We start from the raw sequence: 22,021 nt of genomic DNA, 5'->3' as shown, positions 1-22,021 counted from the left end.
CACCAGTCTCTCTGATTGCTGACAGAAATTGTGTTCAGATCGTCTCCAAGTGTTTAAAAATATTAGATTTACAAATGGTTCCTTCTGTTGGAATGTCAGATAATTCAGTAAGAGATAGAACAGTATTTCAACTTACAAATACGTGTGTTTTCCGGTAGATAGACTTACAGAGGCACTACAGAAACTCTCAAAAGCATGTAAATAATCTATTGTAAGATTTTATTTTATGGGAAACTGAGTAATGCACAACTAAATTTTGAAAGAATTTATCACCAACTAATATTTTTTTGCTTCTGAGAACTTTTCCTTTTTTCCTCCAAGCGTTACACTGTTAACAGTCGTTGTACCTGATTCTTGTCCTGTGATTATCGTCTGCCCTATATGTTTACTCTTCCCATCATCCACACACAAATAAAATATCGTGAAATGAAGTGCGTCCATCTTGGCGGCAAATGAATGCCGCAGATGCGGGTGATCCATCGCTCAGGGAATATGGCGTTTCCAATGTGCTATAAATTCGTCAGTAAAGGAATGTTGCCAGTCTTTTCACCACAGACACCATTTCCATTATTAATAATTCGTTTTGCATTACGTTTGCTCACGTGAATACTGTAAATTTTTTTGGTAAAGCTATAGACTCGTAGATTGGTTTCTTTTGGTAAAATAAATATAATTTTCCCCATTAGGCTTATGATGTGTCTGAGAATGAAACACTACAATCAGTGAACGAAGGTTGCTGGCTGGATGCAGGTATGGAAGTATAAACGGTCTAGTTCTGTTAATGTGACCACCTGTTAAAAACTTAAATAACAAAGAGTGTCAATGATGTTCTGAAAGGTACCGACAGGAATGCAGTGGAGTGCTAGCTGCGCTAGGTTTCACGGTTGAGGATTCATGGCGTGAACAGCACCACTGAGGTGGTCCCACAGATTCTCGATTGAGTTTAAATCCGGGCAGTTTGGTGGCAAGGACAGTTCGCTAGAACTCATTCTGGTGTTCTTAGAATGACGCACGTATAGTGCGAACTGTGTCATACGTTGCACTGCTCTATTGGTAGATGTCATTGTCCCATGGAAAAGCAAACGGCATGTGTAGGTAGACATGATCTCCAAGGATAAAGGAATCCATTGTGACTTCCAGAATGACGAAGTCACCCACGGAATGCCATGAAGACATTCCGCAGGCCCTCGCATTTTGGTTGTAGGGTCTCTGCTTTCGGATGGTTCACGCTGTACATGCCAGCGGCAGTCTGTCGGATGGAGCATAAAAAGTGATTCATCTGAATAGGCCACCTGTCGCTACTCACTGGACGTCCAGTTGCAGTATTATGATGCAAATTCTAGCCTACGTTCCTGATGAGCAGTCAGCATGGATGCATGAATCGGGGGCTTACTGTGGAGGCCCGCAGGTAGAAAAATTCTCTGAACGGTCTTGGGGAGAAACTGTTGGTAGCCCCTTTGTTCATATAGGCGGTCAGCCGCTCAACAGTTGCACGCCTATTCGCCCGTACATATCTTAACAACTGACGTTTACCCCAGTCACGTATCGTCAAAAATTTTTCAAATGGCTCTAAGAACCATGGGACTTAACATCTGAGGTCACCAGTCCCGTAGACTTAAAACTACTTAAACCTAACTAACCTAAGGACATCACACACATCCATGCCCGGGGCAGGATTCGAACCTGCGACCGCAGCAGCAGCGCAGTTTCGGACTGAAGCGCCTAGAACCACTCGGCCACAGGGGCCAGCCACGTATCGTTCGTGGTGCACCAGTTGCCTCGGCGCCTGTTTTGGATAGCAACATTTTGCCATGCACTGTATAGTTTAACCACGTCGGCACGCGAACAGTTAGCCATCCAAAAACCCTCCCACCCTTGGCCAGAAAAGCAATGACTGCGACCTTTTGGGCGTCAGACAAATCGCTTTTTTCCCGCTTTACAACAACTACCACACTGTTTTTCGTGTCTCCGACACGCTTTATATACCCACCACTGCTAGTGCTGCCACCTGACGTCTGTGAGTGTTTATTGTACGTTGCCCTCGAACAAAGGCAGTGGACACGTTAATGTGACTGGACCGTGTGACCTCCTACGCATCACAGACATGTTCTGCAGGGCACTCAAGGATCCGTACATTCTTCAATGAGTTTGAAGTGTGTACTGCAGTATGGGGTCTTGCAGTATCCTGCTGGAATATGCCATTTGAGACTCTTGCCGCGAATGACATGACTACAGGGTTTACTATTCTTACCGCATACCTGCAACTATTTATGCACCCTTCTACAAGCAGCAAATTAGTCCTGTTGTCATGTTCAGCAGTTCCCAATATCATGATTCCGGAAGTTCTACCGGTATAGGTCTCGAAAATCGCTGCTTGGTGTGACCTTGGGCCGGGTAGTTTGCGGACTTACTAGCCACTATCAGAACTGCATAAACTGAAGCGAGACTCATCACTGAACGCCATAGAGTGCTAATCAGCGTCGCGGTTGATACCATTCAAGTACTTGTTGTCTGTCGTATCTATCAGCGGTAAACAACGCATGCAAACTTGAGAACTCCACATAGCTTGTAATATCCTCTTCCCGACGGTTCTGCCCATTACTTCCGTCCTGACTTAGAGTGTTGCCACCCGTCAATTCGTCACTCAGTCTAGTAATCCTATTACATTCTAGTGGTACAGTCCTCCTGGAGGGGACTGTGCCTGCTGATCAATGTTCAAAATATGTCGAAAACCTGTATGTAGACGTCTTCTGGGCAACTTCTAACGAGACGTCTGTCTGCAAACTGCCAGTAACGTTAGACGCTAGACCCAGGCCATTCTTCACCTGTAAGAGTGTTTCTCTCTGTACTGAAATTATTGAAGTTATGTTCATGTAATGACAAAATTTTAATCGTCAAATTCAACAGGTACGTACATGCTGGAGTGTCAGTGCAGTAGCACTCGGTCAAGGCGTTAATGATGCAAGATTTTCCATTTCCGTCAGTGTACCAGTTCTGACCTAACGATCATAGAGGGCGTTCAGTGCACAAGGGAGTCAAGTCAAAGAGTTCTGAGAATAGCAGATACATAGTTTAAGGTGAATAATAAATTTGAGGAAAACGATTATATTTTAAAAAGTTTTAATGATACAAAATTTTTCGTATAATGTATTCTCATAATGAAGAAGGGTAAATTTAAGTCTATTATATGGTAACTAGGATATAAAATTAAAATTCTGAACTTAATTCTTTCGTGCACTGAATACGTTGTACTTTTATCTTCCTCTTTATTCTAGCCTTTAGATTCTATTAAGGAAATAGTAAGGGAAATACGTTTGTTCAATACATGATTATAATTTTATTCCTTGTACCTGCTTATAGTGAACGCGGTTCAGGCTCATAGGAAAGTACTCACTTTTGCCTACTTGCCCCTGCAATGCTGAGGATGTCACACCACTGGTTCTTGGAAAAAATGGTGTAATACATTGCAGTAAATCCTCCATGTACCTTTTATTCGCTTTTGTCACTGATCACCGTTGGTTATAAAGAGGGCACCCCCACAGGATGTACAGATATTTGTCATGGAATGGTAGGGCTTCTTCGTAAGTCAACTTCGTTAAATTGCACATCTCCGTTAAAAGTTTGTTTAAACAACAAGGTAAAAGGCGACTGTATTTTATAATGTAACCATGTCATTGTCAGCCACTCGATGGCATACCCAACAACCATTTTTTTCTGTTCAATACTGGATTATCCAAGATTTGTAGGACAGGAAATCTGAAAATCTCATTTCAGTGGCCTCAAATCGGGAGGGCATTACCTTTGCCTGCCTTTGTTTAGTATGCAAATGTGCGAAATTTTCCTGCTAGCTTTCTCCAGTAAACCATTAGCTAAGTAAGAATTTCCTAATATCAAAACTTTGCTATCAATGCCTGAGGCTACACCTCGGATGTTGACATAAATTGATGAGATACATAGCTATTCTAACATTCCTGTTTTGTCCAGTACAAGAGTCTGAATATACACTGAAAAGCCAAAGAAACTGACACAACTACCTAACATCGTGTAGGGCACCCGTGAGCACGCAGAAGTGCCGCAACACGACGTAGCGTGGACTCGACTAAAGTCTGAAGTAGCACTTGGGGGGGGGGGGGGGGAATGACACCATTAATGTGTAAGAGTAGGAGGGGATGGAGATCTCTTCTGAACAACACGTTGCAAGGAATCCCAATTACGATCAATACTGTTCATGTCTAGGGAGTTTGGTGGCCAACGGAAGAAGAGTGTTTCTTGAGCCACTGTGTAGCAGTTCTGGATGTGTGGGGTGTCGCATTACCCTGTTGGAATTGCCCAAGTCTGTCGGAATGTCACAACGGATATGAATGGATGCAGGTGATCAGACAGGATTCTTACGTACGTGTCATCTATCAGAGTTGTATCTAGACGTATTAGGGGTCCCATATCACTCCAATTATACTCGTCTCATACTACTACGGAGCCTCCACCAGCTTGAAGAGTCCTTTGCTGACATGCAGGTTCCATAGATTCATGAGGTTGTCTCCATACCCGTACAAGTCCAACCGATTGATACAATTTGAAACGAGATTCTTTCTGACCAGGCAACACGTTTCCAGTCGTTAACAGCCCAATGTCGATGTTGACGGACCAGAGCGAGTTAAGCTTTGTGCCGAGCGGTCTTCACGGGCGCACGAGTGGGCCTCGGCTCCGAAAGTCCACATCAATGATGTTTCGTTGAATAGTTCACACGCTGACACTTGTTGATGATCCAGCATTGAAATCAACAGCAAATTGCGAAAGAGCTGCACTTCTGTCACGTTGAGCGAGTCTCTTCAGTCGTCGTTGGTCCTGTTCTCGAATGATCTTTTTCTGGCCGCAGCGATGTGTGAGATTTGATGTTTTACCGGATTCCTAATATTCACGGTACACTCGCGATTTGGTCGTGTGGGAAGATTCCCATTCCGTCCCTACCTCGGAGATGCTGTGTCCCATCGCTCGTGCGCCGACTATAACACCATGTTCAAACTCACTTACATATTGATAACCTGCCGTTGTAGCAGCAGTAACCGATCTACCAACTGCACCAGACGCTTGTTGTCTTATATAGGTGTTGCCAATCGCAGCGCCGTATTCTGCCTGCTTACACATCTGTATTTGAATATGCGTACCTGTATCAGTTTCCTTGGCGCTTCAGTGTATGACTGTTTTATCATGTGTAGAGGTTACACACCCTTACTCAACTGAGCCCAATCGTTGAGAAAAATTTGAAGCTAGCTCTTCAGGATTTCCCGAGCCATCGATTTGCGGAGACTTCATAATCTGACCTGATGGAACACATTGGAGTGCAACAGTAGTCACTAAGTTTCCAGAAGAAATGAAAATATGTTCCCTCTCTTTTTCTTTAAGCTGATAGTGACAGTGCTACTTGCTGGAGGGGACGTTAACTGGAAGGCTTTTACCTGGAACTCTTGCGCCCTTCGTTTTCGATTACTGCTGCCCATAATTCCGCTGGCGTTGCCTAATTCTCTTCCACTTCTCAGATTGTCGAGAACGTATTCTTCTTCTGTACTCTGCTCCATCTTGATTTCAGACCTTATTGTCATGTGGTGCAGAAGTACCACCTTCCTCGGCACCTGTGTCCTCTCCTGCAGCAAAGGGAAAATGTGCTAGTATCACGTGCAATGACTGTGAAGTTGCCTTACAGTGAAGTTCAAGATTCCAATCTGGTTATTAGCTCTTTTTTAATTCTCATTTACCAAATTTACTAAGTAATTATTAACTTACCTGAACTAGGACGCTGATATTTCGATACAACATATGCTTCAGATACGTAACTCATGGCGATCCGTCCGCTTCAATTAGAGTTCACACACCAACAAAGCAAACAATGAAAACTGTGACATTGGATTTGTTCCCATTAAACTCTGGACAAAAGATTGCTTCCTTCCATACTCAAAAGTTCTGCCAGTCGTAGAGCAGTTTTTACTACGTCTAGATATGAATCTCTTATGCTTTGAAAGCAACTTAATAAGTAGAACTGGAAAGTGAGATAAGTCTAAAATGACCAAATGGGGACTTGAGTCTCTTGTGTTCTGAACGCCGCATATAATTCTGATACGAAAACCACTCTAATACTGAGGTTTCCTCTGTAAGCAATGAGAACGCTTGTTGTGGATTTTTGGGAGGGACGGGAAAGTCAACATATGGTCACGGTACAGAAGTATGACTACAGAGAATATGAAATTTATCTGAGTGGGGCACGCACCCACGTTAATGGATCGCAGGCCACTGCAGTTCTTCGATGGATTCAAAGAGAGAAGAAACCACGGAGACAGAGACCTGACTGTTGGTCGGCTCTCTCATAATAAAACATGAGAGTGCACCAAGGGTGCCAATAACTGAGCACCCTGTTCATAAAAAGTCCCGAAGAGATCATTATCCAGCAGCCGCTGTCAAATGACTGATGATGCTGACAATGAAAAGCCGAATTTCGATGTCACCGTACATGCTCTTTACGACCATGAAAATATATGTCCGAAAAGGTACATGGGTCTTAGCTTGATCATCGCTTCACTCTTCGAATAAATCTACGATTAGCTCTTCCATCTGGACAAAAATAGCTTAGCGCCTGTGTGAAGGTGTTGCTTTCAATTTATAACCAGTGACAGTGAAAGGATGCAGGGCGCTTTGAGTTAATATTTTTTACGTCGGAAGGCATAGGACACTTACACAGGGTTATTTCGTCACATATTTTCTCAGTTCGTAATATCGCGATCTAAAAAACTTATGTGTACATAAAAATTGATGTTTGTTAAAAGCACAATTACACTCATTCGTATCTGGTTCTCTGCTAGCGAGAAAGCACCTGTAAAATTATGGAGAGATCCTGCCACACAGCCTTTCATCACACATCGCGGCGGCGTATATGAAAATGCGTGGAATTGTTTTACATATTTCATATTACAGCACAGAGTTTGGAATTACAATCTCGTTAAATTCACGTATGAAAATCCCTTGTGGCCAGTCCACTGTTACAGACTGATTTGTTATTCCGCTGTAAATATGCGCGGCTACTGCACGCAACCGTTTTTCCACGTCTACTAAAAACTGAATTTAGCATTCCACCCCAAAAATCCCACGTAACGGAACACTTGCCGAATAAAAGTCACTATATTTTGATGAATGTACTACAAATAAAACATGTATTCCGAATTTGGTGAATCACCCGTAAAACTAGAGAAACCGGGAAGAACGTGTTAGGAACTAGACTAATGAACAGTCTGCTCATGCATTCACCTAATGAGGGAACTCTGATAAATAACCTTTCTTTCCATTTTACATGTGTGTGTGCGTTTGTATTGATAATTTTCCTCACATGGTATGTGGTAATAGATGTAATTAAATGTATAGGATTCATTACCTGTGAAATATTAAATACTACACAATACCATTAAAAGTTATTACCAATAAGATAACTTTCCCAAATTCAGTGAAATATGGCACATGGCTGAATGTACACGTAGACGCGAATTAGGAATTCATCTTATTTTACAGCCATATTCCGTCCTTACATTCCTGAATGATTTGTTGTGTGTATTTTTATTTACAACCTTTTTCTCAGTTATGAAGCCTCCTAGCATCAGAGAGAATCTGTGGCACGAGGATTCAGCAATGATGACGACTGTGAGTGGGTAGTGGGTTGCCGGACGCCAGGACTCACACGCAGGGCCCTCTGCAGAGAGAGGCAGTGGAGAACACCGGCCTCTGCATGCTTAAAGCCAGTTTTCATGCAGTCCGCTTAATTAAGAGCGGATTAACGCGAGATTAGCGAGCCGCGAAAAGGGGAAAATGGACCTCTGGCACCACAGGAATCTTCTCTCCCGCTCTATTTAATTTAAGAGCGACTGCAGGTTAGGTACGCCAAAACAGAGGAATTACTTTGTTTAAAAGACACAATTAGCTTTAACGATCTCACTAAAGTTTTTGGAACCGGACGACAGTTAATCTAATTAACTCTATTTCCTGGTTAGCGATCATTATTATAGCTGAAATATAACCAGCACCTTTTTGAAAGAATTATCCGATATCACAGCGTTGCCTATGGATCGCCCGATTGGCGTAAACATAATATTTACTGAGATCTAATCCTTCACAGCTCTTATGAATGCTGCTGGTGAATATTACGCTCCTGCGTAGGAAAATAGGGCCCTGGCAACAACGACTAATGTGCAGTTCAATGAAGCCATGGTAACTATCACTGGGACTTTTAGAACTACTCCCATTCAGTGGTGACCTGTGCTAGCTAGTATTGGTCCGCAAGATGAAAGGAGAAAAGCATTTGCTAAATGTCATTGTCATAAGATGCACCAACAACTCGTCTGAAATCTTGCAAACCTCCCTAGATTACTCACAAACTGTCAGTTCTTTCGACATGATCCCCAAGTGGCGAAAACGCTCGAATAAATATCCACCCAGCTGCGCTCACCTGCTTCAAGATTCAACAGAGAAGGTACAGTGACTCTAGCTACTGCCCCAAGCCTAGTAGAAACACAGCTTAATTAGGACGTTGGAAGGGAGGTATGGCTACAGCTTGAAAAAGAGGGGTGCCTGTTCGTCTGATGATGCGCCTGCGAAATGGAGAAGCAAAGAATACAACACTTCGCTAAGTAGTACCCACATCGCCCATTTGATGGTGATTTGGGGACTGTAAGTCAACTTACTCAGAGTGCTCTGGACTGGTTGTCACATTTGAATATTTCCGTTTGATTGGTTCAAATGGCTCTGAGCACTATGGGACTTATCTGAGGTCATCAGTCCCCTAGAACTTAGAACTACGTAAACCTAACTAACCTAAGAACATCACACACACACATTCGAACCTGCAACCGTAGCGGGCGCGCGGTTCCAGACTATAGCGCCTAGAACCGCTCGGCCACACCGGCCGGCTTTCCGTTTGATTATAGATACTTTCGTGTACTTGTGAAACCATACGAGAAAGTAAAAGAAAATTCAGATTCTGATATCCTTTGTCTACTATCGACTGTTCGACGCAATCATTGATGATATTGCCTGAGCTATTCTTTGTGTTTATGTTTCTCTCCAAAGTCTGTGTTCTGGCTCTTACCCAAACAACTCATCAATTCTGCCACTGGCGGTAACGTTTGGTTTGAACACTATGGTGCTTTATTAGATATGGTGCTAGAGGTATCAGTACACTCTTGAGTGCCAGCGACTAGAGATTCACTGTAGTCAATAACGTTCAAAGTGAATATGTAAGTCAACTTGGAATCAAAAACACGAAACAATTTACTTCCACACTTAAAGTTTCCTTGAGAAGGTAATCATCACACATGTCAAAAAACGTTAGTATCGACACTGGATAGGTGATCAGAAATATGGTCCTGTGGTTTGACACGTTAGAATTTGACAGGCTACACCTATATTAAATCAATTCCCTTATTAATTCCCCATTCATCAGAACGTACTTCAAACAACTATGAATATTGATTAATTTTTTCTTCATTACAGTTACAGTGAACGTTTGATTTTTAACATCCTTTTACTGCTTTCGTCTGTCCAGCATTTAGTTCCAGCCTTACTCGAAATAAGTCACCTAATATATTTTCTGTTAATGGACACTAACCACTGGATACAAATTTCATTGTTTATTCAGTTTCTGTCACATTTAGATTCAAAAATTTTTATTTGCGGTGACTAGTATCAGACTCCATTGCCCATTCTCAAGCCATTGCCTACAAATTATACATAGCTATTAATGTAACCTTTGAAAATTTTTATATTCCATAATAATTTACCAACTCCAATTAGTGTATTTAGTAATACATACCTTCGTTATAAATGACAACGTGCATTTACACCAGTGCACACATACAATAGCCATAACGGTAATTTTCATAGATGTTCAGAATACTACTCCTTATTCAGGATGCAGGAACTTCACTAACACAAGTAGTGTAAGTTACGTGTTATACCAAAGGTCCATTTTATGACCATGTCGAAGAGACCTCGAAAGAGGTCGTAACGGCTACCTGTGACATTCTTACACGTTACAAAGCTTTGCATGCTTCTTGCTTCTACAGTGTTAATCATCCATTGTTCATTAAGAAGTACTAATCAATGTATAGATTTCACGACATATAATACATCTGATAAACATTTGCAATGTTCTAACTAAAACTGTCAAAAGTTTGGAAGATTTAAAATGTAGCGTCATAGTGAGGTGTCATCAAACATTTGACATGACTGTAATCCGAGGTCGAAATGTAACTATAAAAATATAAAAACGACACGTAGCCAGTAATGAATAGACTAACGCATTTAAAGTATGCCGTGCTATAGATGGAGTGAAGAACGATGGTAGTCGAGTATAGGCTTGTTTTGCGTACAAACGTCACTCATTCTGGGTGTTCGGTTGTATTCTGAGGGCTAATCTCTGCATGCCATAGCCAATGCGAGCATTAAGCGTGATCGTAGCGAGTTAGTTAGTGAATTTTTAATCCATTTGTTTGCAAGCTGTTGTCGCTGATGGCATGTACAATGTTTGTTCCCCATTGCTTGTAAGACGACAGTGCCCCTGTTCACACGGCTCGCATCACCCAGAGCTGGCTGGTTTTGTGAGCATGATGATCAACTGTCACGTTTCTCCTGCCCGCTACAGTCACCAGATCCCTATATTTTTGAGCTTTGGTGGTCTACATTGGTCTTCATTATCATTACCTGAACTTGTGATTATTTTTCAGGAAGAATTGTGCAAGGATTCCCTTTAAAATGATACACACATGTATTTATTCATTCAGAGTCGAGTGGAAGCTGTTTATGATGCCAACGGGTTTCCTACGCCGTATTCGGCACTGTAATGTGTTGTATTTTCGGTGGTTTCATAATTTTTGCCCATCCATTGTGTATCAGGTTTTCACGTCTTGTCGGCGTCATTGTGAAATGATCCATATTGTCATTAGGCTGCAGTGGTTTTCGTGAGGCACAGAACCGCTGAATCACAGAGGCCCGTCAGGGATTAGGATCCCACACAATAGCACCACTTCTGGCTTACCCTGGCCTGTTTATTCGCTGAATTAGAGTTGTAGTCACTATTACATCAATCAGCCGGTTGATGTTTCTCCTGCTAAAATACACTGTAGTACGTCGTGTAACATCTGGTGCGAACCCCAGCGGAAGGTGTAGTACCGTCTGAGTCTATAATGGGTGCTATCGTGTCAGATGCGAGTGCATCAGGACCCAGTCGGAAAAATGGTAAACATATACGATAAATAAATTTGGTAAAGAGCCTTGCATGTTAAAGTACCCCTCTCGGGACCAAGAGGTGCGTCAAACGTGAGTAGTAGGGGAATGGCGGCCTCAGTGCAATTTTGATATCAAATTGATATGCAAATTAATTAAATTGATTGATTAATCACCCCACCCCCCGACCATCCTCACCCACCCTCGACCCAAACCATGCTCACCCCCACCCCCCCAGATAACGTTCGATATTTTTCTCAGCCTGCATGTGTGTCCCAGCCCCCCCTCTCACTCCCCTCCACCACCTCCGTCACCCACCCGACCCATTGTCGGGAATTTCGAATTTTGGCAGAAATTTCAAATTTTGGCAGGAATTTCGAATTTTCGTGGGGATTTCTATCAGGGCTAAGCTGTCATTCCACCCCACAAGCACGCAGGAACTGACGTGAAATTAAAATCGCCAGTACCCTTCCTGGGACTCAAATCCTAGTACTCCTGGGCGGAAATCACAAGTGTACCCCCCCACCTAACACAATTAAACCACCAGAAGCACTTGGAATTGACTGGAAATTAAAGATGGCTGTGACCTTTCTGGGACTCAAACCCGGATTCTGCTGGATGGAAAGCCCAAATGCAACACATAACGCACGGAAACTGTCCAAATGCGGGAGAGGAAGGATAGGTTAGTGTACTTTTTATTTTTGGTTGGCAAACTGATGCAAAGATCGATCCTAATTACATAATTTATCACAAAGATCAGGCCTAATTACACAACTACACGCAGAGTGCTACACAAGGACGACATAAAATCGCAATAGAACTAAAAAACTGACGATACCATACAGCTCGTGTTATCATGGCGGGAAAAAATTTCGCAGTAACACTAAAAATTTGTGACAGACACACTCAAACTTTACCTACACTTACAAGCTGGCGGGAAGAAGGCCGGAGTATACAGTACTATATTTGTTTTTATTGTGGGAAATACATTCAACTGACGAGAGGCTGCTGTTGGACAAAGAGAAGTTTAAAAAGTGTATCAAATGTTTGACGACAAAGTTCACTATAGATCCCTGTCCAAAAACCATCCTTCAGCCCAGGTAATAAAAAACCAACACACGCTACCACAACTGATGGAAAAAATGCATCACAGTTTCAATAACACTTCGAAATTGTTGTGAAATAACCAGAACTCTTAATGAACAGGTCATAATTCAGCACATGTACTGGGGGAAAATCATCATCCTAAAAGACTGCAGAGTGCAGAGGGGGTGGTAGTTGAATGTGCATTCTTCTCGATTTACAATCACAACCTGCCAGAAACCATGGCCTTCTCACTCCCACTCATGCCTCCCCCTCCCCCTGTGTGATGCCCCACCGAGAGCCATGCACTCGGTTTTCCAACATCTGGCCGCTGCCTTAAGGCAATGTGATATGTCTGCGTAAGCAGAAGAAACTAAAGACCAAAGTCCGAAAACAATTTATTGGACTGTTCAATTAACCAAACCAAATTCTCCAAGTGTAACACCAACACAAAATAGGGATCCGTCTTCGAATCACAGCTACATACAAGAATAATATAGAAAACAACTGAAATAATTTCCTACTAGTCTCCGTCAGAGACTTCTTCGATATACCAAGCCTAATCCAAAGATCAGCGAGAAGATCTAAGCCGGGCTGGCGGGGCGGCAGCTATCCGTGTCTGCTGGCGGTCGATGAACTGCCGATGTGCGGTTTTTTTTTCTTTCCTTTATTGTGATTTCATTCCCCTGCCCCATATGGGCAGGGGAGGGCTGTCTGTGGCACAATCCGCCGCTCTTCAGCCGAGTGACATAACAACTGAAAATAAGAATAAAATGTTACATACATAAGGTGAGAAAGGGGAACTTAAAACAGAATAATGGGAGAAAATGGAGGTAAAAAATAAACTAACACGGAGACGTTCATGGAGGACAGTTAAAAGTCACCAGAAAGTTAAAAAACACAGTTCGTGAGTCTTCAAAACTCAGAGAAGACACTGAATCGACATGCACACGTTAAAAGTCGGCCACAGTATTAAAAACACTCTGGAACAACACAGTTAAAACCCACTTGGAGCACACACGACGAAGAATAAAACTGCCAGGCGGGAACTGCCGAGGGAAAGGGCAGAGAGGATGGAAAATGAGGGGAGAGCATGGGGCAGCAGGGGAAGCAGCGGGATGAAGAGAGGAGGGGCATCAGTCGGTTCATGAAGAGGCAGGAGACACGTGGGGCGGGAGAGGAAGAGGGGAGCAGGAGGGAGCGCAGAGACACTGAAAGGAGGCACAAGAGATGGAGGGGGAGTAGGAGAGGGAAGCCACTCAGGAGGGAGGGGTAGGAGAGGGAGCCCTGAGGAGAAGGCAGGAAGATGGGGTTAGAGTTGGTAGGAAGGGTAGATGTCAGGGCGAAGCTCATCATCCGGGAGGGGTAGACAGTGGAAGTTGTGTTGGGAAAGGACATGGAGGGCGTGGAGATGGAGAGAGGGTGGGACACAACGGTAAAGGCGCGGCAACTGGTTGGGGGTGGAGAGGAAGGCAGACACCAGGGGGTGAGGGGGATCAAGGCAGCGGACAATATATAGCGTGCAGATGTGTTCAAGGAAAAGGAGAAGGTGGGGGAAGAGGACGAGGTCGTAGAGGATGTGCATGGGGGATGGAAGGCAGATGCGGAAGGCGAGGCAGAGCGCATGACGTTCGGGGAATTGGAGGGCTTTATAGAACTGGGGAGGGGCGGAAATCCAAGCTATGCTGGCATAACAGAGGATGGGGTGGATCAAGGATTTGTAGGTGTGAAGGATGGTGGAAGCATGCAAACCCCACGTCCGGCCGGACAGGAGTTTCAGGAGGCGGAGGTGGTTGTGAGCTTTGTTTTGGATGGTAAGGAGATGGGGAGTCCAGGTGAGGTGGCGGTCGAGTGTGAGGCCAAGGTATTTGAGGGTAGGAGTGAGGTGGATAGAATGGCCATAAATGGTGAGGTAGAAATCATGGAGGCAGAAGGAGCGGGTGGTGCGGCCTATGATGATCGCCTGGGTCTTGGAGGGATTAACACGGAGGAACCACTGGTTATACCAAGCGGTGAATTGGTCAAGGTGGATTTGGAGGGTACGTTGGGACCGTTGAAGGGTAGGATAAAGGGCTAGGAAGGCGGTGTCATCAGCAAACTGGAGATGAACAGGAGGGAGAGGTTTGGGCATATCAGCAGTGTACAGGAGATAGAGGAGAGGGGAAAGGACAGAACCTTGGGGCACGCTGGCAGAGGGATAGAAAGTACGGGAGTTGGAATTGTGGATAGTCACATAGGAGGGACGATGGGAGAGGAAGGAAGCAACGAGACGGACGAAGTTGATGGGGAGAGCATAGGTCTGGAGTTTGAAGTGGAGCCGATGTGCGACCGAGCGCCGGCCTTTATAGCGCTTCGGCAGATGAGTACCTCGGAACTATTTTCCATCACGTGGTTTGACGTGCGAACATAGTTCCGGGATCTGCTGCGACCTCTTCCTTATGTTTATGTGGGCCGGTAGTGGCTCCTGGTGGCCGCTGGTGTCTTTGCTGTGGTGTTGTTGTTGTGGTTGTTGTTCTGGCCGTTCATCAATATTGCCCGTCGATTGCGTAGTGCTTCGGTGTGCCTGCGAGGCGGGCAACCGCGGCTGCTGATACTCTAGGCGCCGTGATGTCTGGTGGAGAAGGCCACAGCACAATGTTCCTATCATGCACAATAGCGTGTATAGTCAACTAAACAAAAGGAGATAAAAGGACAGTCATCTCAAGTGAAACTTGTTTGTTTAAAATATAGCGACAAAACCCCCAGACAGAGCAGCTGTGTTCAGCGACCACCACAGCAGACACGCCCCCTCTTCCTCGTGCGCAGTAGCCGTATTTAACATCAATGCATCTATGATTAAGCATCTAATAAAACAAGCTAAACACATTTGTGACAGTAATAAATGTCCTCTTTCCACGAAAATGGGTCGAGCCCATTTTCTTTTAGTTTTATGAGCAAAATCGATATAGTTTTCATATTCGACTGCCCTCACATCTCATTATTTTGTGCCATCCAGCGAAGCGTACCGCCACCGATCACAAATGATCAGCAGAGACATGCACACCATGCTTAAAATCAGGGAAAAGAGCTTCGACTGTTTTTATTCTAGAACTACCGATGACCGCAGAATGTACTCATTATTTCGGTACCGTCATCAGAATAAAGAAAAAATGACAATTTAAACTTCAAAGAAAAAAATCTATATTAAGCAATTTCTTCCAGCTTGTAGAACAAATTACATGACCTGATGCGTCTCTCGCATTCAGTGTCTGCAAATAAACTCTCATGCACATGTGTATTACAAACATTTCAGACAATTTTTCAAGCCATTGGCACACATGTTGGAAAAAAACATTCACATGACGTTTGACGTCAACAAGCTTTTTTTTACACTATGACAGGTCCCCTTTTACCAATGCGATGCTATATCATAGTAGTGTTTACGAAACCAATCGGGAGAGCCTATCTCGCCCTGTCTAGGTGGGATATTGAAATATCATTAAAAGATACCGCAACAACGAAAAAAAAAAAAATGCTTGTCAAGAATCATTCCTTGGAGACCTAGGAATCATTTTCAAAAGACAGGCGGCACATCATTGACATCAATGTGATAGGCTAATTAATTATTTTGATCATGAAAGTCACTTTGTATGGGGAGTATTTCCACGTTCTTTTTGACGAACACTATTCAGAAATGACATCTGAAGCGGACCACAGAGTGTTTCTGCAACTGTCAACATACATTTCACGTAAGGACCGCGCTATTAAAAAATACGAACATAACGCCTGTTACCATCAACCAACATAAAAATCGATCTTGATTCTACAGGCACACACAGTCGCTGACTGTTATGCTCTCAGGCAGAAATGCTGTCTGAAATACAGTAGGCCAGCCGGACGCTGTGGCCGAGCGGTTCTAGGCGCTTCAGTTCGGAACCGCGCTGCTGCTACGGTCGCAAGTTCGAATCCTGCCTAGGGCATGGATGTGCTATGTCCTTGCCGGCCGCGGTGGTCTCGCGGTTCTAGGCGCGCAGTCCGGAACCGTGCGACTGCTGCGGTCGCAGGTTCGAATCCTGCCTCGGGCATGGATGTGTGTGATGTCCTTAGGTTAGTTAGGTTTAAGTAGTTCTAAGTTCTAGGGGACTGATGACCACAGCAGTTGAATCCCATAGTGCTACATCTACATCTACATCTACATTGATACTCCGCAAGCCACCCAACGGTGTGTGGCGGAGGGCACTTTACGTGCCACTGTCATTACCTCCCTTTCCTGTTCCAGTCGCGTATGGTTCGCGGGAAGAACGACTGTCTGAAAGCCTCCGTGCGCGCTCTAATCTCTCTAATTTTACATTCGTGATCTCCTCGGGAAGTATAAGTAGGGGGAAGCAATATATTCGATACCTCATCCAGAAACGCACCCTCTCGAAACCTGGCGAGCAAGCTACACCGCGATGCAGAGCGCCTCTCTTGCAGAGTCTGCCACTTGAGTTTATTAAACATCTCCGTAACGCTATCACGGTTACCAAATAACCCAGTGACGAAACGCGCCGCTCTTCTTTGGATCTTCTCTATCTCCTCCGTCAACCCGACCTGGTACGGATCCCACACTGATGAGCAATACTCAAGTATAGGTCGAACGAGTGTTTTGTAAGCCACCTCCTTTGTTGATGGACTACATTTTCTAAGCACTCTCCCAATGAATCTCAACCTGGTACCCGCCTTACCAACAATTAGTTTTATATGATCATTCCACTTCAAATCGTTCCGTACGCATACTCCCAGATATTTTACAGAAGTAACTGCTACCAGTGTTTGTTCCGCTATCATATAATCATACAATAAAGGATCCTTCTTTCTATGTATTCGCAATACATTACATTTGTCTATGTTAAGGGTCAGTTGCCACTCCCTGCACCAAGTGCCTATCCGCTGCAGATCTTCCTGTATTTCGCTACAATTTTCTAATGCAGCAACTTCTCTGTATACTACAGCATCATCCGCGAAAAGCCGCATGGAACTTCCGACACTATCTACTAAGTCATTTATATATATTGTGAAAAGCAATGGTCCCATAACACTCCCCTGTGGCACGCCAGAGGTTACTTTAACGTCTGTAGACGTCTCTCCATTGATAACAACATGCTGTGTTCTGTTTGCTAAAAACTCTTCAATCCAGCCACACAGCTGGTCTGATATTCCGTAGGCTCTTACTTTGTTTATCAGGCGACAGTGCGGAACTGTATCGAACGCCTTCCGGAAGTCAAGAAAAATAGCATCTACCTGGGAGCCTGTATCTAATATTTTCTGGGTCTCATGAACAAATAAGGCGAGTTGGGTCTCACACGATCGCTGTTTCCGGAATCCATGTTGATTCCTACATAGTAGATTCTGGGTTTCCAGAAATGACATGATACGCGAGCAAAAAACATGTTCTAAAATTCTACAAGAGATCGACGTAAGAGATATAGGTCTATAGTTTTGCGCATCTGCTCGACGACCCTTCTTGAAGACTGGGACTATCTGTGCTCTTTTCCAATCATTTGGAACCCTCCGTTCCTCTAGAGACTTGCGGTACACGGCTGTTAGAAGGGGGGCAAGTTCTTTCGCGTACTCTGTGTAGAATCGAATTGGTATCCCGTCAGGTCCAGTGGACTTTCCTCTATTGAGTGATTCCAGTTGCTTTTCTATTCCTTGGACACTTATTTCGATGTCAGCCATTTTTTCGTTTGTGCGAGGATTTAGAGAAGGAACTGCAGTGCGGTCTTCCTCTGTGAAACAGCTTTGGAAAAATGTGTTTAGTATTTCAGCTTTACGCGAGTCATCCTCTGTTTCAATGCCATCATCATCCCGTAGTGTCTGGATATGCTGTTTCGAGCCACTTACTGATTTAACGTAAGACCAGAACTTCCTAGGATTTTCTGTCAAGTCGGTACATAGAATTTTACTTTCGAATTCAATGAACGCTTCACGCATAGCCCTCCTTACACTAACTTTGACATCGTTTAGCTTCTGTTTGTCTGAGAGGTTTTGGCTGCGTTTAAACTTGGAGTGGAGCTCTCTTTGCTTTCGCAGTAGTTTCCTAACTTTGTTGTTGTACCACGGTGGGTTTTTCCCGTCCCTCACAGTTTTACTCGGCACGTACCTGTCTAAAACGCATTTTACGATTGCCTTGAACTTTTTCCATAAACACTCAACATTGTCAGTGTCGGAACAGAAATTTTCGTTTTGATCTGTTAGGTAGTCTGAAATCTGCCTTCTATTACTCTTGCTAAACAGATAAACCTTCCTCCCTTTTTTTATATTCCTATTAACTTCCATATTCAGGGATGCTGCAACGGCCTTATGATCACTGATTCCCTGCTCTGTACATACAGATTCGAAAAGTTCGGGTCTGTTTGTTATCAGTAGGTCCAATATGTTATCTCCACGAGTCGGTTCTCTGTTTAATTGCTCGAGGTAATTTTCGGATAGTGCACTCAGTATAATGTCACTCGATGCTCTGTCCCTACCACCCGTCCTAAACATCTGAGTGTCCCAGTCTATATCTGGTAAATTGAAATCTCTACCTAAGACTATAACATGCTGAGAAAATTTATGTGAAATGTATTCCAAATTTTCTCTCAGTTGTTCTGCCACTAATGCTGCTGAGTCGGGAGGTCGGTAAAAGGAGCCAATTATTAACCTAGTTCGGTTGTTTAGTGTAACCTCCACCCATAATAATTCACAGGAACTATCCACTTCTACTTCACTACAGGATAAACTACTACTAACAGCGATGAACACTCCACCACCGGTTGCATGCAATCTATCCTTTCTAAACACCGTCTGTACCTTTGTAAAAATTTCGGCAGAATTTATCTCTGGCTTAAGCCAGCTTTCTGTACCTATAACGATTTCAGCTTCGGTGCTTTCTATCAGCGCTTGAAGTTCCGGTACTTTACCAACGCAGCTTCGACAGTTGACAATTGGAATACCGATTGCTGCTTGTTCCCCGCATGTCCTGACTTTGCCCCGCACCCGTTGAGGCTGTTGCCCTTTCTGTACTTGCCCAAGGCCATCTAACCTAAAAAACCGCCCAGCCCACGCCACACAACCCCTGCTACCCGTGTAGCCGCTTGTTGCGTGTAGTGGACTCCTGACCTATCCAGCGGAACCCGAAACCCCACCACCCTATGGCGCAAGTCGAGGAATCTGCAGCCCACACGGTCGCAGAACCGTCTCAGCCTCTGATTCAGACCCTCCACTCGGCTCTGTACCAAAGGTCCGCAGTCAGTCCTGTCGACGATGCTGCAGATGGTGAGCTCTGCTTTCATCCCGGTAGCGAGACTAGCAGCCTTCACCAAATCAGATAGCCGCCGGAAGCCAGAGAGGATTTCCTCCGATCCATAGCGACACACATCATTGGTGCCGACATGAGCGACCACCTGCAGATGGGTGCACCCTGTACCCTTCATGGCATCCGGAAGGACCCTTTCCACATCTGGAATGACTCCCCCCGGTATGCACACGGAGTGCACATTGGTTTTCTTCCCCTCTCTTGCTGCCATTTCCCTAAGGGGCCCCATTACGCTATGTCCTTAGGTTAGTTAGGTTTAGGTAGTTCTAAGTCTAGTGGACTGATGTTAAGTCCAATCGTGCTAAAAGCCATTTGAACCATTTTTTGCTGTAAGCAAATTTGGAATAAAGTCTATCTATTCAACCACATATTTGGGTTGGATCCTGTAGAGACAACTTTTAATGCTTACAGCTATTGGTGACTCACATTCGTGGCACTCTCGTATCTCTAAACGAGTCACCTTTCTTCTTTTCGAACCTATTTGCTATGAATCCAATACACCACGAACTCCAGCGCTGTTTTTAGACAGTCTCTCTGCATGTTATAACTGCTCCTCAATCTCTGCCCCGCCATTCTTGTAGCTTAGTCCATGCGTCGTCCCACATTAAGTCTGACCTGTACGAAAGTCGGAGAGTGACATATCTAAGACTTTGTGCATCCTGTGAAAAAACAACAGGACGAGCTGAGTTAGTGAGACAGGAGCGCGTTTTGAGCACTCAGTGGAAATGGGAACATGGCGACACAGCTCCGACAACCGTGTACAGTGTCATAGGCCAGCACCAAACGAAGATCTCCCTTGCAACACGAGATAGTAGAAGAAAGAGTATGATCAGTTACAGTGGTGTTGCTAGTTGGGAAAATTAGGAAGACTACACATCATACATGGCATGGAGGAAGAATGAAGATTTTGTGACACATCTCCAACTTACGTATAGGTAGTCCGAAGGAGATCTGTGTCTCTCAGTGTGCATTCATGTGTATCACCCAAACCTATATGTGGTAATCCTGTTAAATATATGGGTGCCGGATCATCGGAGCAGGTGGTTTGTGATCAGAGTCGCTTCCACAGACTGGTCTTAAGTTTCATCACCTGTACTGTAGGATGACAATATCCAGCAGACTGTCAATCACACGAGAGGGTTCCTGTAATTCTCCTTCATAAGCAGTTTCATACATTGTATTTTTCGGTTGTACCACACCCAATCAGTGTACAACGCCATTCGCTTTGTTTTTTCTACCATGACTTAGAGATCCGTGCTAGCTGACTCACAACCGACATTAACACGTTTTGATACTCTGGCACTCATAAAAAACTGAACACTGCATGGCATAAGCTATACAGCTACCACACTACAGGCTGGTAGAAATAAATCACAGACGCGATATTTCTCATCAAAAATGAGGAAGACATCGCAACTTACGGATACTATAACTATTCGATAGTGATTTACCTGTACACTTAATCGCATCTTTGCATCGGAATTGTAGCAGATGTCTCGGTGCTCCATTTCGAGAAGCACTGTTCCTTCATTTTGCAGTATTGAACATGATTACTATTCCAGTGTTGCCATCGCCGGAAGATGCTGTTCACAACACGCATGAGGTAGTACATATAAAAAGAGATACTTTTATCTTATTAGTGATAAAATATAAGAAAAATAAAAATAAAAGCATGTGTAGGGTATCGCATCATATGGAAATAGGTTCAAATGGTTCAAATGGCTCTGAGCACTATGAGACTTAACTGCTGTGGTCATCAGTCCCCTAGAACTTAGAACTACTTAAACCTAACTAACCTAAGGACATCACACACATCCATGCCTGAGGCAAGATTCGAACCTGCGACCGTAGCGGTCACGCGGTTCCAGACTGTATCGCCTAGAACCGCACGGCCTCTCCGGCCGGCTATGGAAATAGGACGAGACTGTAGCAATGAGGAACGCTTCCAAACAACTGCTTTAAGTTGATGACCTCTACATTTGATCCCATGTTCCACAGCAACAAGTAGCGGATGTCCAGTGTTCCATCAAGGTTCCCTCCATCTCAACGGAGTGGTGTCGGTCATTATGCGCTAATCAACAGCATACTGAGTGGATGGTCAGGATTGGAAAGCCACCACTGATATGGAGCGATGTAAAGTAAGGTACACTGCGGTTGATAGCGAGATCAGTTTTAGAAATTTTACTCAGAAGTCGGAGTGAGCAATAGTCACCACATCTGCAACCTGTGTACAAGCATAGTGAGCTGAGTTAATGCTACATGAGCGTGTTTTGACCACTCGGTGGACTTTGGAACATGTTGTCGTAGCTCTGCCACCAGTGTACGATGTGTAACGGTCAGTGTCAAATGAAGCCTGCTCCTGCAACA

The sequence above is a fragment of the Schistocerca piceifrons genome, chromosome 2 (genome assembly GCF_021461385.2).
Source record: "Schistocerca piceifrons isolate TAMUIC-IGC-003096 chromosome 2, iqSchPice1.1, whole genome shotgun sequence".
Taxonomy (NCBI): domain Eukaryota; kingdom Metazoa; phylum Arthropoda; class Insecta; order Orthoptera; family Acrididae; genus Schistocerca; species Schistocerca piceifrons.
Note: the sequence above shows the minus strand (reverse complement) of the source record.